This window comes from Oreochromis aureus, linkage group 3 (genome assembly GCF_013358895.1).
Source record: "Oreochromis aureus strain Israel breed Guangdong linkage group 3, ZZ_aureus, whole genome shotgun sequence".
Lineage (NCBI taxonomy): Eukaryota > Metazoa > Chordata > Actinopteri > Cichliformes > Cichlidae > Oreochromis > Oreochromis aureus.
The window spans coordinates 65,434,074-65,448,705 of record NC_052944.1 but is presented as its reverse complement, the minus strand read 5'-3'; the positions used below and the strand labels follow the sequence as shown (position 1 = coordinate 65,448,705).

Genomic DNA, 14,632 nt, shown 5'->3' with positions numbered 1-14,632 from the left:
CTGAGTGATCTTATTTTTGGTCCTCAGAGTCCATCCAGCAGAGCTGTCGTCCTCCTCACAGCTGAGAGACACAAAGTCTCCTTTAAGGAACTGAGAGCTGCTGGGACTCACAGTCAGACGAGCTGTGAGAGTTAAAATGAAAAAATCTTTTAATTGTCAAAACATGTGACAGAAAAAAAGAAGAAGAAGGTTACTGACCTTGGTTTGTTGTGCAGCTCAGCAGTGAGATCAGAACTAAAGTGAAATGACACTCAGGTTAATTTGAGATGAACATAAAGAACAAAATCCAAATCCAATTTATTTTTAAAGCACATTTAAAAACAAAAGGTTTGCCCAAAGTGCTGTACAGAAACAAAGGGTAAAACACAAGATAAAACCAATGACACTCACATAAAACATAATAAAACACATAAAAAAAACCCCATATCAACTCATGCCGGTCTGAACGCTATGGAAAAAAAGGTGTGTTTTAAAGAGCATTTAAAAACAGGAAACACAAATGCCTGTCTAATATTTAAAGGCAGCGCACTCCAAAGTTTTGGGGCCATAATTGAAAAGGCTCGTTCTCCTCTACGTTTGAGCCTTGAGTTTGGGACAACCAGCAGCAGCTGATCTGAGGGTCCGTGAAGGAATATAAGGCTGAAGTTAGTCAGAATGGTATGGGGGAGCAAGACCATTAAGGCATTTATAAACCAGTGTTAGGACTTTTATTCATTCTGTCATGAACAGGAAGCCAATGAAGAGAAGACAGGATAGGTGTTACATGTTCATGCCTGTGGGTACCAGTTAAGAGGCGGGCAGCAGCATTTTGAACGAGCTGAAGACGAGCAAGAGACCCTTGGCTGACTCCAACATGAAGTGCATTACAGTAGTCGTGCTGTGTTGAAATGAAGGCATGTATTACCTTCTCCATGTCACGTCTTGACAAAACTGGCTTTGCTATTTGCCTCAGCTGGAAAAAAGCTTTTTTGCTACGCCGAACTAATATGTTTGTTTAATTTAAAATCTGAGTACATAATGACTCCCAAGTTTGTCACATGCTGCTTGATATAAGACCCTAGCCAACCACAATTTACGAGCAGGTTGCATGAAATATTATTAGGTCTAAATACAATCACCTCTGTTTTGCTCTCATTAAAACTCAAAAAGTTCAGAGCCATCCAAGCTTTGACATCTTCAAGGCAGTTCAAAAGGATTTGGATGGAGCCTGGCCCATTTGGTGCTAAAGGCAAATAAATTTGGCAGTCGTCTGTGTAGCAGTGAAAGGATATGTCGTGTTTTCTGAAAATAGACCCCGAAAGGAGCAGGTATAATGAAAAAAGAAGAGGGCCAAGGATTGAGCCCTGGGGCACCGACAAGAAAGGGGGGCTGAGGTGGACTCAAAAGTTTCAACTTCAACACTAAACGTTCTGCCACTCAAATATGAGCGAAGCCAATCCAGTGCTGCACCTTTGATGCCAACCAGATGTTCCAAACGAGAGATAAGAATATTGTGGCCAACAGTGTCAAACGCTGCAGTAAGATCTAAAAGCACAAGGATCACAGAACTTCCACAATCAGTAGCTAAAAAGATAACATTAAAAACAGGTAAAAGTGCTGTTTCAGTGGAGAGTAGATGTTTAAAACCAGACTGAAAAAGTTCCATGATGCCATTAGCATTTAAAAACTTATTCAGTTGGGTAAAAACTATTCTTTCAAATGACTTTGAAAGGAATGGAAGTCTTGAATTAAATAACCCAGTAAAGTCATGTGTCCACTGTCCAGCTGTGTTGATATAATGAGTGAATGATTTGATCTTTTCACTGCCTGCTGTGTTTCCTCGACTCCTGAGCGAAGATAAAGAGTCAGTTCAGACCTGCAGTTGGTCCTCGTGGTGTTTTGAACTTGAATTCAGCCTGATTTGTTTTTCATGTCTTCTCCTCCATCATCAGTTATCAGGAGAGCAGACAGTCAAAGTACAAGAATTCAAACAAACACAGAGATTCTACTTACAGAGCAGACACAGCACAGATGTTTCCTTCATCGTCCTTCTCACTCATTTGAGCTTTTTTTTCATTTCTGTCACTGACACCAAGTAAAGCCCGCCCTCTTCCTCTGAGCACCAGCTTTCTATTGGTTCAAATACAGCATATATAGCATGCAAAGCTCTGTTTTCATGGTGTGAATTAGATTTGTAATTTGTAATTATTTGTTGTATATCAGTTTAAAAAAACAAACCTTCCATTTGATTTTTTCTTAAATCAACTGAAATGAAAACACTGTGGCTTGAAGCTGCACATAGGAGATGTTCTAACATAATCTGAATTTATCTCACATCTATGATGTAATATTTATCATCTCACATGGTTTACATATGGCCACTAGAGAGATGTTTGACTTTAAAAATCCTCCTGTTCTTCAAGAAATGTCTGTTTGATTCCACTTTGAATAAAGATGAAAGGGATCACACAAAGATCACTTGTATATGTGAATCATTGAAAATGAAAAGATCAGACAGCAAAGATGAAGGTGAAGCTGACAGAGATGATTTTATGATCTGTTCATGAAGTGTAACCAGTCCTGTCTAAATGGGAACACAGAGTGCTGCACATTTAGTTTAATAGTGAAATTTTTTTTAAGAAAAAGTTTCAAAGGTTTCTCAGAACAAGATGTTTGAAAGTGAAAATGTTTTTGTCAACTGGAGCAAATAATAGACTGAATCTGTACGTGAGACACACAAACACCAGTTAGCTTCAAACAGGTGAGGTGATCAACACGATCAGCACGATTTCTTGTTACAGGAACAAACTTAAATCTCAGCTTCATCTCTCAGGCAGGGAAACGGTTTCAAAGAGCATTTTTATTGTGTGTTTTTTTCCTTCACACATGTTCAGTGGTCTGTTTGGACTCATTCAGCTCAGATCAAATCTGCAGGAAAAGGTCAGAAAACTTCTTTCATCTTTTACGGCCACAGAAAACAAAAAATTGAAGAATGAAAGAAAATTAATAGAAAAAATTCAGGACTGATCTTTCAAAATTTATAAGAAATGAACAAGAAAAGTCACAAAAAACATTGTTAAATGTTACACTAATGCGTGATCTGGTTTAAACTGCAGTAACTGTCACGGTTTGCGGGTGCAAGCCGTGTGGAAATAACTTAGGACCAGGCAGCGGCAGCTCAAGTGCAGGTGAGAATTTATTAACAATGGACACACAAACAACGAGGCACTGGGAACAAGGAACTGGAACCTAAACTGGGTTAAACTAACAAAACAAACCAGAAACGAAGATGCAGGGAGGTCCGAGGAAACACACATGGAGAGACGCAGGGAGACCGAAGGGAAACAACACAGGCGAACCAGCCACGAGGACGAGGTAACACACACTATAAATACACACGCCAGGAATCAGGGGAAGGGAAACAGGAGGGGAACACACCTGGAAGACATCACAACTGATGAGGCAGGGGAAAACGTAAACAGAACACACTGACATAAGACACAGACCTTCACAATAAAACAGGAACTACACATACAAGGACACACACGGGCCGAACAGAGTAAACACTAAACAGAGAAAGAACAGAACCAAAAATCACACTAAATAGAAAAACACAAAACGCTGGGTCAAACGGACCCAGGATCATGACAGTAACAGAGTGAAGATTTTCCTTCACTGTAGGAAAAGTTCAAAGTTTCACAGATCGGAGAGGAAACATCTGACTCTGCAGCTACATGGAAATAATTTCTCTCCTTGGTTTCATAACACTGTTTATTATAACATTCATTCAGCTGTAGCTGATCAACAAGTCCTGAACACTATCGGGCAGATTATTGATCGTCTATAATCTACAGTAATTTGTCTTTTCTTTATCACATACAGTGTTTGTGTTGTCACTTGGTTCAGTCAGTGTCAGTAATTATACTGTAACAGCTGATCTGTAGATGAGGATTAATTTATACTGTTCAAACCTCACAGAACAAGTTTGATCTACAAACAGCTGAACCTGAAGATAAAACACAATCAATGATACTGTAAAATACGAGACACTGAACTCAAGAATAACTTAATAAATTATATAAAAAGTGATTTCTGGCATAAATCAGGCAGATAATTTCTGCTTTTCAAATTTAAGAATTTAAACTCTTACACTGAGCAACTTAAATAATCACAGTCCCCGATTCCATCCCTGGGACACACAAACCCTCCACTACGAAAAGGTAGCAATTTGCGGAGGGGGTCATAGGATCATGTCATATGACAGTGAGATTTAACAGCTCAGTTATAAAACACCTTTCTGATGTTTTCTATAGATCAGAAAACCAACAACAACAACAACAACAACAACAGAAACCATAGCAGAAACTAAGAGACCAACTTTCAGTCCAACAGATCCAGCCTCTATGTCTCTCTCTCTCTCACAGTGACTCTTCAGCTTCACAAAAGGCGAGAACAGTTTGCTTTCATTTTATATTCAAGACAAACTGAGGAGCTGCAACAACCAGGATCAAGGATAAAGACAAATTCCAAAATGTCATTCATTCAATAATCACAGTTAAAGATTATTCAGTAAAGATGCACCAGAGTTCTGTGCAATTCGGTCTGTGGAGGAGGTAGAGTGGGTGTTGTGCAAATTGAAATGTTGGTGGTTTGATTCCTGGACTCTGGAGTGTCAGATACAGAAGCCTGATTTGCCCTGATTCATCGATCTGAGTGTGAGAGTGTGTGAGGCTACATAAGTAACAGTCCATGTAAGACTTAATGTTGAATGAGGCTGCTGTTTGCATCATCTCAGTGACACTATGGTTTCAGAACAGCTGGCAGCTGGTTCATCAGAAGGAAGATCCTTGGATAATGTTCTTCTTTGCAGTTTTGCAACAACAACAAGAGCAGCAATGAATACAGGAAGTAACAAAATAGAAGCTATCAGCCCATAACGTCCTCTACTGACTCCATCCTCCTTCCCTCCTGCCTCCTTCCCTCCATCCTCTGTGTCTCCTCCTGTCTGACCTGCAGGTGAGAAACAGGTGTGAGGTGTCAGCTGTCAGGTAGGTGATGAGTGAAGAACAGAACAGAATCCATTTCCTCTTCAAACTGCTGTCAGACATTATCTACTGCACTCTGATCACATCACTCAGACCAGCTGCTTTCTACAAAGTCTCATCAACAACATCTTTAGAAACAAACATCAACAACCAGGAAGCAGCTTCACCTCTGATCACACACACACTCAGCTCTACTCACTCACCTGGAGGATCAACACTCAGGGTGATGTTGCTGATGTGCTTCAAACTGTCTCCGTCTTTCTGGACACGACACTCATATGTTCCAGTATCATTAATCGTCACATATTTCAGAATCAAAGACACGTCTCCATCCTTCATCTTTTTGTCCTGCAGATCCACCCGGTTCATAAAAGATGGATGCTGGTGATCTGGATCTAAGTGTCCATCTCGGTACAAAAGGACATATTCTTCCTTCAGGTCAGCTCTGCTCCACTCTATAACTCCAATGTTGTTGTTTGGAGCTCGACATGTCAGAGTGACGTTCTGTCCAGACTTTGCTGTGATGTTTTCCTGGTCTGAAACAGAAAACAACACAGAGCAAAGAGGTTAAAGGTCAAAGCAGAAATGTTCACTTCTATAGCAGCAAAACAGAGTAAGAAGCTACAGGAAATGATATCAAAGAGCTCACACATCAATTCAGTTCTGTTTGATTCATTTTCCATGTAAGTGTTTCATATTGTAAGCTAAAGATCTAATGTGAAACATTAAAAAATATAATGTGATCAGTAAATGATCAGACAGGAGAGGGTTTATAAGAAAACACTGTTAAATGTTCAGTTTTTTTCCATATGTTAAAACAAGATCTAGAGTGTGATTAAAGTGGTGGGTTCTTTTACATTTTGAGAGAATTGAGTCTAATAACAGATGAAATGTGTTATTAGAATCAATTTTTAGCATCTACATGGATCTCAGCAGAGTACTAAATCAGATATAAACTCGGTGGACGATAGATGATAACAAATAAGACTGGTTTCTGAGTCCGGCCTTCAAATGAATTAAAACCGTAGTGTTACAGATGAGATTTACCAGAAACAGTTAGTCCAACACAGCTTATTACATACATAATAATTACTGCATAATATAAAATCAATACATAAAATTAAACTATTATAAATAGAAAAACACAAAACGCTGGGTCAAACGGACCCAGGATCATGACACTTTGTCTCTGTGAGATCTGATCACAGCGCCATGTTAGGTCCACACAGACTCCACCCAGCCTCGTGTCTCCGTCACAAACACGGAAAAACTGAATCAATATGAAAATAATTCTTCAGGAAATGTTGTTAACATGTAAAGCAGACTGATGCTTTTCCTCTCTGTCCCACAGAGTGAATCTCACCTGCAGAGACAAACACGAAGAGGCCGACAAACAGCAAAGTCGAGCAGAGCGACGCAGTCACAGCAGACATTTCCGTCTTCTTCAACTCCGACGCTTCGATTGTTCTAAATGTCTCAGGATGGTTTTATTGAAATAACTGAACCTGAGTTTAAATCCTGACTACATGAGATTAAATTTAAGGTTTAAATGATCCTGAAAGTCTCTGACTGTGAGAACAGATCTGACTTTTTAGACACTTATTAAAATCCAAAAGTCAACGTGTCATATGTATGTCGCGTTAGAGTGACGTTCAGTAGGTTGGACTGGAGGACGATCTTAAATAAGTGCGTCATAACCAAAGCGGTGAAATCTAAAGCAGGTCTGAGTGTTTAACAGGTTCAGTTCTTGAATGATCTCCACAGAACAACACAAACATCTCATCATCAACCATCAGCTACATACTAAAGACCATCATCAGCCAAAGGACTTCAACATGACGTCACTGTATAAAATGTATATTGTACTATGGAGGAGGCAGCATTTAGCTGTAGCCTCCATCAAACCACAGAGAACTTTGTCCACCTTTGATTGTCTTTAAGTTGTGTTGGAGCCACAGAGAGCAAATCTTTGTTCTTTATGGAGAACCAGTGAGGCTGTTTGGACTTTCCTATGAAACATCAGTGCAGGAGTCTCTCAGTACATCTGTTTACAGTGAGGACGAAGAAGCAGCACAAACACAGAAAACATACATGACTGTAATCAGAGTACAGGAGAGTAACTGAGTACACTTCCTGTTTGTGATTGACGTGATTTTCTTCTTTATATTGTGTCAGATAAAGTCTGACAGCTTTTGGTTCTTCAGATGATAAAATACATTGAATTCATTTAATTCGATGTGTTTTTACAGAATAAACCAGGCAACAGTGAAGCAAATGTTTTACACTAACATGACATGACGTTCATCTAACCAGCTGAACCAGTTAGTGGTTACAGTAACGGGTTAATCCACTAACGCTCACAGAGTTGAGTCAGCCTGTCAGATTACCTAAAAAACTGAAAGACGTCTTTTTAAACACTTACTGTTTTTCTGAAGGATCTCTGAAACACTCAAACACTCTTCTGATCATCAGAGTGGAAAAAATAAAATTATCTACTGACAGCTGAAAAACTGTGAGGTCAGTGTGTCCCATCGGTTTTTCAGTAGGTGAAAAGGAAGCGACTGAAGTTTTGTTACAAAGAAGTGAAAAGTTACTCAGATGTAAATATTTGAGAAATAAAAAAATCAAATCATAAAAAATGTAAAAGTTTAAAATCCCAAAGTAAAGGTATGTCTGTGTCAACGAGCTGCAGACTAAACTAACCTGTATTTCCCTGTCAGCTGTTTTATATCAGACATCTGTGACCTGCGTCAACATTTTCACGCCCACCTTTGTTTGTCCTGTTTGAGCAGCTGCAAGTCCAGACATGTGACAAACAAATACCTCAAATTCAAAGGAAAAGAAAGAAGTATAAGAATGAGAACCGTTTTCCACTAACACAGGTAGATATAAAGAGAAATTCCCACTCCACACTGTCTGTGAAATTACAGAAACTTGGTAAAATTATTACAAGCTCATGAACACTTACTGTTGATCTGAAGGATGTTTGAAACCCTCAAACACTCTTCTGATCATCAGGATGGAAAAATTAAAATTATCCAGTGAAAGATGTTTTTTAAACTGTGTTAGGTCCAAGTGCCCTGTTGTTGTTATTTGTGAGGTCAAGAGGAACTTCCTTAAAATTTTTCCTCACAATCAAAAAAGTTAAAAAAAAAATAAAAATCTAAAAGTAAAGAGACCTCTGAATCAAGCAGCCACCAACAAGAAAATGCACCTGTATTTCCTTGTTAACCTGTTTTACAAGACAAATCTGTGTCAGCAGCATCACCATAGCAACCACATTCTCCTTCTTCTTATTGGCTGTTAGCTCATGTGTTTGACGAATCACAGTGAAAGCTCTTTCAGTGATCTTAGTTTGACCCAAACAAAAGAACTGGAAACGACAATCATACACAGTCCAGCAGCTGCTGTCAGCACATATTAATGATGATGATGATTTTTACTGTCAGGGCTCACAGACGCTCAGCAGTGAAGGTTTTAGTTGATATGGCTTTCAAACGTCAAAGCTGTGTGTTCAGCAGAACTGTGTGGGTGGCAAAGAGGCGTGTGTGTGTCTCTGTCAGTATTCTGGACAAACTGGCTCAGCAGTGAGTGTCAGCACATGTTGCTCAGTACAGTTTCGTTTCTTATCTGTTGTTTCTGTTCATGAACTGTCTGATTAAGTGATTTGATTCTAATCTCAGTGTAGCAAAAAGTCAAAGTCAAATTTGTTTAAATGGCACATTTAAAACAACAGGTGTTATTCTTATTATCTTATCCCAGTCCATTGTTTTTCTTCATTTTTGCTGCTGTAACTTGTGTGGGACTAATAAAGCTTATCTTATCTTACATGTGAGCTTTTAATGAAACCACAAAAGAGTTCAATGAGAAGATTCATTTTTACCAGTTCTCAGGAGGATGTGTGAATTAAGGAAATGGAAAAAAGACCATTCTGACCAGGTGGAGACCAGCAAAAAATATAAACAATAAACAATAAACAATACAAGGTATGTGGTTATCCGATGTTCCTCAGCAACAGCAACACAATTTTTTTAAAGTGAAATAAATAAACTTAACTTACTTTAAAAATAAATTTAATTAAGGTGTGTGGAGGAAGTAGCAGAGAGTTATTTTACAGTAGGGGAGACCGGGGATAGTTGTAACGTGGGTCAGTTGTAACACTTCCAATTTCTCCAATCAGGGCTAAGTTTCAAATGATGTGATTCATCCTGTGCATGCCCGATTCAGTTCTGCTATCACATGTGAAAAATCAGCACATTTTGTCAAACACAGACAATTTAACACGAAAAAAAGTAATTTGTATGCCAAAAAGTAAGTTTTTCTACTTTATTTCAATTTCTAATAGCATTATCTGCTTTGCAGTTAAACTCATCAAACTTAAATTATGTTATTTGTATGTCTATGGGGATATATTCTGTGTAGGTCTTTAGTGCTAATGTTTTAGCCGTTGGCTGTAATCTTAGCTAGTTCATGGCTATAGGAGTCTGGGTCAGTTGTAACAGCAACAGTCTGGGTTAGTTGTAACAATAATGCAGATGTTACAACTTACCACACTATTACTTTAACTTATATTAACAAGTTGGGGCAACGACATCAGCAGAGAGAGGTTCACTGGTCACCTTTGTATATGCGGTTAATGCCATTGGCAACACAATTCCTCCACCGTTTGTGTTCCCACTGTAACCCATGTGAAATACAGGGCTGCAAAATCCCTTTTTGTTATTTAAGGCTATAGCCTGTTATTGTCACAAGGGGGTGCTGTGATGCAGTCTTGTGTTCTGACGACCTTGCGTCTAGTGCGCAGGAAGCATTACTTGTCTCTTCCTGTGAGATCTTCTCTCTGATGGCGGTCAAGTGCGTGTCGGAGCGCATGGAAAATAATATTTTGGCCCCGAACTCTGACCACAAAGGGAAAACATCTGTCAAGTTATTTGTGTTGGAAAATCCCGGTGAGTCACGCGCTTTTGTTAGCTACCTGTTAAGTTAGATAATGTATTTCACTAGCCGATTCAGCTCAGAAACCTTTGAACAAAAACCAATCGGGAGCTATGAGAATCTGGTGTGTTGTTTTGCTTCTCTTGTTGTTCTTTACAGTGTGTTTATAAGTGTTGAATGCTTTGAGCTAACAATGTTTTACTGGCGATGCTAGCTGCTAATAGCTGTTAGCCACCCCACCGCCCGAAGCCATATTCCGATCGGGGAGGTATTCAGATAGAAGCACTAGCTCTGTATATATTAGAATGGTTATGTCTTAATAGATATGAGCATATTACAAGTTTAATAGTATTTGCATTGTGAATTAAGTCACATTTGCTTGTAAGCCTTAAGGATCAATGTCACTTTCATTGCTATGTCTGTTTATGTTACTGTTTAAGCTGCTGATGTTCTTTATTGTGATATAATTTTGATAAAATAGTTGATACTGGTACAAACAAGTTACTGTAACTCTTGTAACTTGGTCAAGCTAAAGGGATTGCCATTTGTTATTAATACATTTGGAAAAGAAGTTAATGAGCTCATGTTTAAAAACACAAGATGGGAAAGAAATTGATTGTTCTGCACTGTTTGTGTAGATTGGTTTTTTTGACTACTAGAAGGATTCTGGAGAACCACTGACGGCGAAAACAGCCCAAATGAGATCCTGGATGATCGTGAAATGGTGTGGCCAGCCATGCGATCGGATTGTGGAACTTGCCTGAGAAACTGATTCAAGCAACCCTGGATTTCAGATAAGCCCTATGCACTACTTTTCCTACTCGGATAATAGGGTCTGCACACTGACAATTCCCCTACAGTACACCTGTTTGGGTTTCAACGACTTTAAAGGACAATTCAGACTGGACAATTCAAACTTCACAAGAGGAACACTTTAATCTGTTTTGTTCATTCCAAAGAGCTCTGATACAATTCAGTATAAGTCTTCCATTTAAGTGTCTTTATTTTATTTTATTTTGTTCTGTTTCACATCTATTCACCTTAAAAATGCACTATTAGTGTGCAATTTGGTTTATTGTGTTGTACATGTTCACGAATGGTACTGAGGCAATAAAGGTCCCAGTTATTCACTTCCAAGCCAACTCCTTTTGTGAGTCTCCAAAACAAAACCTCCTTCTGAACCTAGTAAGATGTCTAGGGTCTCTATTTGAAGTGAAAGTGTACTGGTCCTGAGTAGAGGCGCTACACCACACATACATGATGCAGACCACTTTGGCAGAGATGGACCAGTAGGAAGTATTGGTAGTGGAAATAAATCAGGATGGGTGCAAGAAACAGATTTCCTCATCTTTCTGAAGCACTTTGCAAACCACACCAAGGTAAGCCATGATAAAAAGTAATGGAATTGCGATGCTGGTGCACAACTACATTTTTTCAGCTTCACTGTTATGTTCAAAAGTTGGTGCAAGAGTTGTAGGTTATAATGCCCACTGAGCCAATGAGGCCAAACTCAAGGAAGACCAACCAAAATTAATGAAATATTCAGTTGCATAAAATTCCATAATTTGTCTTTTTTGGGGGGTTGGAATATGTTCAAAAGCTAGATTACTGCATTCTGTCACACACACACACACAGCTACATAAATGGCTCTAAGTGCATTCATGTGTTGAATAAAAAAGATTACATGTTAATGTTTTTGTCAGTACCCTTATTTCATTGTGTTACATTTCACCCCAGGATATGTTACAACTAACCCAGACTATGGGGTTAATTGTAACATTTCACTCTTTGTGTTTGAGACCATACCATCCAATGGGTAATTGTGCTGCAGAGAAAATAGCTGCACTATTTAATAGCAGAGACATGTAAATACTTTGCATTACATTTTGAATCCACTACCTTAAAAGAGCTCCAATTTACAGACAGAAATGTCAAAAATGTTACAACTATCCCCGGTCTCCCCTACTAAAATAGTTTTGTTTTTTTTTAATTAAAAAATTACTCTCATTTATCATCATCATGTACAGGGGTTTAGACTTTAGTTCTTAGGGTTTGGATTCTGTGCTCCCTCTGTTTAGTGTCTGCCCGTGTGTTTCCTCGGTTCTCCGTCTGTACCGTGTCTTTAAATCCAGTCTGTTTTATGTCTTGTTTTACTCTGAAGGTCCGTGTCTGATGTCAGTGTGTTCCGTGCACCCTCCCTGTCTCATTGTGTTAATTACGTTCAGCCGTGTCTCCCTCCTGTCTGCTATTTCCTCGTTTCCTTCTGTGGCTATTTGTGCTCGTCCCTGGTCTGTCTGAGTTCCTCCGTGCTGTGTTACGTCCCTGAGTTTCTCCAACCGTGTCTTCTTGCAGATTCAGGTTTCAGTTCAGTTTTATTAGTTTTCCCAGTTTTGAGTCTTTCTTAGTTCTGTTTCTTGCCGCTATCGCTTTTGGTCTTATGTCACCCTCCTGCAATAAAGCTCACTCACATCTGCCTGCGTTTTGGGTCCTTATCTGTCCTTCACACGGCTTGCCCAGCAAACCGTGACAGTGGGCGGAGCCATCTTTCACTTTTATCAAGAATGCCTTGTTAACGCGCTGCACTCAGGACTGAGACCAACTGTGATGACATGGCCAGAGCAGATAGACTCAAACAAACAGAGACACAGAAACAGTTCATTTCTTATTTAAAAAAAAAAAAAAAAGAAAAAAGACGAAAACAAAAAAAGCACATAAGGAATGTGTGATGTGTGTGTTTCCTTCATCTGGACCGAGATCTCTGAGAGATGTTTCAAGCATATTTTTGAATATATGACATGAAGAACTGAGGCAATTTTGAAGGTGGTCTAACTAGATGCTGCGGAGATGTACCTAAAGTGGCCAAAAGGGTCCATAAGCATAGACGTGAACACATATTTGTGATTATATATTTTGTGAAAACATGTGTGACAGAGTTGGGTTTTGTTTTTGTTTTTTTAAAGAAAAAGAAATAACTGAGCCTGTATGATGTCAGAAAATGAGTAGATTGGACCAGGTTGGTGTCTGGATGTGTCCACTTGGAATTAGCAGATGTAAACTAATCTGTAAAAAGAATTTAAAGAAGACAATTTGTGAAGTTTCCTCCATATCAGATACGAAAAGGCTGCTGCACATTCACAAAGTGAAGATTTTAAACTTTCAGTTTGAGACCCTGTTGTTGCTCTTTAATGTCAGTAGATGGCAGCACCGGAGCACCAGAGCAGAGGTTTAATCCCAGAAAGGTTGTACACCTAAGATTCATTTTCTCGTTTAATAAGCTTCTAAAAAAATGAAACTTAAAAAGCCTAACGTCACACCTGTTACTGATGATGCTATTATATTTCTGGTAGCAGGATTCACTTCTGGTGGAACCCCCCAGCAGCGCTGCCTGCTGACAGGACACCTCCACATATAAACAATATCAATGAATACACTTTTTATATTCTCACGAATTTAAGTCCATGGAGGTTTGTAGTGTAGCCCATCCTGCATTAAAATCTGTGGGTCAGTGAAGAGAAACACTGAGCATGCGCAGTGGGCCACATATTCTAGAAACAGAAGCACTGTTGAATCGTCTGTGAAGGTTCTCAGTCATCCAGGTCATCGTAGTCAAAGGAGTTTGCAAAGAAAAGCGTCTGGACTTCTTTAAGTTGCTTGAAGACGTTTCACCTCTCATCCGAGAAGCTTCTTCAGTTCTAAGGTCAAATGGCCGAGAGTCCCAGATTTAAACCCAGTGGGAGTATCCCCCCAAGGAGGGACAAAGGACCCCCTGGTGATCCTCTAATCACATGCGCCAAGGTGTGAAAGCGGGTGTGGGACCTAATCACCACGGAAGCAGTGGAGACTGTCAGAAAACGACTACAAGAAGACAGCTCCTTGGAAGACAGGACCAACTTCACACCCGATCAGATTTGCACACTGTTAGACCTCTGCCTTACCACAACATACTTCAAATACAACGAAGGCTTCTACAGACAAAAACATGGCTGTGCCATGGGCTCCCCCGTGTCACCTATTGTAGCCAACCTTTACATGGAGGAAGTGGAAAGAAAGGCTCTTGGCTCTTTTAAAGGGAGAGTACCCAGCCACTGGTACAGATATGTAGACGACACCTGGGTCAAAATCAAGACACAAGAAGTGGAATCCTTCACTGCGCACATTAACGCCGTGGATAAAAACATCAAGTTCACCAGGGAAGACACAGAGGATAACTGTTTGCCTTTCCTGGACTGCGCTGTGCACATTGAAGAGAATGGCAACCTCAACATGAAGTTGGTCCTGTCTTCCAAGGCGCTGTCTTCGACTACAAGAAGAACGACAAGAAAAACGACTACAAGAAGACAAGATTGAAGAGAATGGCAACCTCAACATCGAAGTTTACCGGAAGCCCACACACACGGACCAGTACCTCCTCTTTGACTCCCATCACCCTCTGGAACACAAACTTGGAGTAATTAGGACCCTACACCACCGGGCAGAACTTGTTCCCTCTAAGCCTGAAGGGAAAAAGAAGGAACACACACATGTAAAGGAAGCACTGAAAACATGCGGTTATCCGAACTGGGCGTTCATAAAGTCAGCTAAGAGGCACAGAAAAGAAGATCAGACACCAGCGAGGGAGGATAAGAAAGACAGACGCAACAACATTGTCATCCCCTATGTAGCCGGTGTATCA

General features: G+C 39.7%; 1 long non-coding RNA gene across 2 annotated transcripts; it reads right to left on the bottom strand.

Annotated features, from left to right (window-relative positions):
• Positions 1-3,157: 3,157 nt before the first annotated feature.
• On the bottom strand, positions 3,158-8,243 carry LOC120437326. 2 transcript variants are annotated; one of them, XR_005611025.1, is made up of 3 exons: positions 7,993-8,243; positions 5,228-5,560; positions 3,158-4,989 (listed from the first exon to the last, which is right to left on the bottom strand). It is a non-coding gene; the product is annotated as an uncharacterized LOC120437326 (long non-coding RNA). The 2 variants fall into 2 exon arrangements; XR_005611029.1 differs by lacking the exon at positions 7,993-8,243 and adding an exon at positions 7,447-7,704.
• Between the last annotated feature and the right edge of the window lie 6,389 nt (positions 8,244-14,632).